The sequence below is a fragment of the Crocodylus porosus genome, unplaced genomic scaffold, assembly GCF_001723895.1.
Source record: "Crocodylus porosus isolate Cpor-Errol unplaced genomic scaffold, CroPor_comp1, whole genome shotgun sequence".
In the NCBI taxonomy this organism is placed as follows: domain Eukaryota; kingdom Metazoa; phylum Chordata; order Crocodylia; family Crocodylidae; genus Crocodylus; species Crocodylus porosus.
In genome coordinates, this window is record NW_017728944.1 from 664096 (window position 1) to 667935 (window position 3840).

Sequence of the window (3840 nt, forward strand, 5' to 3'; positions counted from 1 at the left end):
CAGGTCAAGTCTATTTTAACCCACCTCCACTCCTGCGGAGTTGGAGTGATTTACATGAAAACCGAGGGCTGCTCTGTGTTCTGCTCCCAAACTGCATATCCAATTATGCAAAGGTAGAGCAAAGGGGCCAGGGAACTCTCTAGGCCCCCATCCCCCCCAAAATAAACCCTTACAACAGCCTCACACCACACCACATCCAAGCTGAGATTTTCCTGAGTCTAAAACTGACTGCATTTTTTAAAAAGCAGCATCCATTCATAACAGGGTTGGGTTTTTTTCCCTTTAAATTTGTAAAAGAAGATATTTTCATGTGTTTGTTTTCTGTTCAGACGCTTTCTTAAAAAACAAATCGGGTCTTCCTTCTTTTGCACCCAATTGCAAATAATGCAACGTCACTAATATGGTAAAGGTGCCATTGTATTGTTTAAACCACTCTGGTGTTTCAAAAAAAAATGTATTGTTCAAAAATAGAAATAGCTTTCAGCATCCTAATTGTCCAGTTCTTTAGGAACGTGGGTTTTTTTTAATCAAAGAAAGATTGCTTCTTTCTAGGAAACTACCACTGAATTTTTGTTTTGCTTTTGTTTTGCTTTGTTTTTTCCTTAAAAAAAGGTCCAAGCCATATCAAATCAAATAACTGTTGGATTTTCCTTTTTTTAATTTTTTTTTTATTGCAAGGCAACAAGCTTTAAAAAAAAAAAACTTTCGGGAGGAAATGGAGAATTCCTAGGAACATAATTTGACTTTTTTTCCAGACCACATACATTTCTTTGAAACGTATTAAAAAGAGATGGGGAGAAATGGTGCGTTTGGGGTTAGTTTTTTTTCCTTCCCAGAGAACAGGGTGTTTCTGTTGCAAGAGAAAGCAACCAAGGTGTGCGAGCGGGGAAAGTTTTGAGGTATATTGTATTCACAGCCCTGCTACAGCTTCCCTCACATTTATGCGTGTGTGTGTGTTTATAAATAATGTATGCATGTATGCCTATATATCACATGCGTGAGTGTATGCATCGCTGTGTTTTATACACATACATATACACAAATGCACACACACATATCCACGCGGAGATAAATATATGTATGCACGTATAAACATATACGTGTGAGTGTGTGTAAACACACACACATAGGTATATGCATACACAGTTTTTGAGGTGATTAGATACCTTGTAAAGTATTCCTGAGTTACGTGTGTATTACTGCCAGTGACAGACAAAGCTGCACCTTATCTTTCTTTCTGCTTAAGCAACATTTTTTTGCATAATCAAAGTCTAAGGTGGGGGGGGGTTTCTGTTGTTACCCAGACCCCCCCCCCCAAAAAAACAAACAAACAAAACCAAAACCAAACCCAAACTCTCTTTCTGACTTCACTGGGAGCTTTGCATTCACAAGTGTTTTAGGATCAGGCATATAATTAAAGAAAAACTAGCTAACACGCTGGCATTTCTAGCAGCCATGTGCCTGATCTGCAGACTTGCAAAATATCAATCCTTTACTGATCTCTTTCTTTCTTTTTTTCTCTCTCTCTGTTTCGTGCCTGGCTCTTTGTTGGCGTTATTCCACACTCTCACATAAATAACAGTGTTTTTTAATTAACTAACTCCACAAATCTGTTTTTTTTTGGGGGGGGGGGAAGCACCTTAGAAAGTACATTTTAAAAAACCTGATTTGGATCCTGCAACTAAGAGTCCAGGAGCAAAATCTGAAGAAAGGAGTAGGCGTTTGAGAACCGCATTCCCCTTTAGATAGGAAAAGAAAAACAAGCACGATTCGTTGTATGCGAGTGTGTGTGTCTTTCTCTCCTTGGCTTTGCTTTTCAGATCCCCCTTTCGGGTCGCCAGGACGACCAACGCCGTGTGTGTATGCAAAGAATAAAAGCCTCCATTTTCGTGTGTGTGTACTTTGGAGAGAACGACTCAGTCTGTTAGAAAGCAGTTTAAAAGCAAACTGCAGAAGAGAGATATACTTCCAAAAGAATAGGGATTTCTCTCCCACCTACACACACAGCCAGGATTTTTATAACCTCCCGCAATTTTTTTGCTGGAATCTGGATCTTTCACACCCGTAGGAGAAGCCTTCCTCATTTTAAATGGGGGGAGGACCAAAACAACCCCCACCCCCCAAAAAAATCCTAGTCAACTAGAAACAAAAAATAAAGAGAAAAAAATAATTGTCTTGGAAAGATTGAACATACAGAAGAGAGAAATAAAGCAATAGGGAGAAATTATATTTGACCTGAAATGTTTTTTTTAAATATTTGACCTCAATCTTTTTCTTTTTAATTTTGTCCTGCCACTGTTAGAATGGCAGTAAAAATCAAAATCCTCAGTGCTAGTTTGAATATTTGCTTTGATTGTATTTCTATCGTGATGAACAGCGGGTTTTTCTTCCTTTCTTTCATTGGAATTAAAAGACTCTGCATAAGATTTTTGTAAGAGTCTGTGCTTTTTTTTTTTATCACTGCAGGGGGGAAATATAAGCACCCAAGCGGTGTATAGCATGATTTCAACCAGTGTCACATCGGCATTTTGTTGAAAATATTTTATGTTGAAAAGAAAGGGAGGAAAAATAAAACAAAACAAATCTGCATCAGCTTTGATTTGTCTACGATTTCCCAAACACAGCAGACTTCAGAGAGCCAGCTGAACTTTGATGCCAGAGAAGGGTGGAAATCACATCAGAAATAGTCGAAAGGGCCAGTTACAAAGAGACACTGGTTTGTAAGAAGAGTTAAACTGGGATATTATTTCCCTTCGAGAGAAGAGAGACATTCCTCCCCGCATTCCACGTTGGAACTTAGTAGAGATCAAATCCTCCATCTGTACTCGATTGCTAATGCTCCTGGATCCTATTTCTTGAGCCAATAAAGCTTTTACAGGCCTGCTACCTTTAGGCTATCTGAGTTGGGGTTATTATCCAGCAAACAACTCTTTTTTTAAATTTACATACAGCAGTCTCAAATAACTTCCTTTCAAACCTTCCTGGGTTTTTTTTTTCCCTTGCCTTTTTCCCCCTCTTTCCCCCACCCCCCAAACAGAACTTCCTAGTCTTTTCAGATTTTATTTTTCCTGCCTCTTTGGTAGATAGAGAAAAGTATATTACTATTATTACTATTCTTTTAAATAGCTGCTTGCAATGTTTTTGTATGAGATTGATTCATACTTAAAAAAAAAAAAGGGAGGGGGGAGGGTGTGTTTATTCCATAGCACGGCTCATTCTTTCTCTCTGCGTGTGATTATTATTATTTTAATCCAATGCATTTATCAAGGAAGGGAGAAATTAGATCCATTCTTTTCTGGTTTCGGCTTTTTTCTTCCAGAAAGAAAAAGCTTTGAGGAGATCGGTTTAGTGTGTGTTGGGATGCCAGCACTGCATTCCCTCCCGAGTGGAGAGGAAGGGGGGAGGGCCAATATCCTTTTACCCTGGGGGCGAGTGGGGAGGGGATGGATCGCGACTAACGCAGTTAGGGGAGGACAGGCAGGATCCTTTTGAGCCTCCCATTCCATATGCACATTTGATTCCGAATCACCCTGCTTGGAATAAACCATTCAATGCTAGGGGGGGTGGGGGGAGGCATTAATCAAACTGACCTCGTGTTTGATCTGATGTCTTTAGTTTCCTCTGCTAAACCCACACACCCCCCAGTGCTCGACCCCACCGCCAGCAGATCCGCCACCCCCCTGCGCACACACCTCCCAAAAGATGTCCAGCAGCGGCCTTGCAAGCAGGAGGGGGGGGGGAAGGGGGGGTCCTAAAGGGATCTTGGCTGCCTCCATTATACCGAGGGCAGGGAATGGCCAACCTGAGACGCCTGAAAAGGGGCTGGAGGGGGTGGGGGGC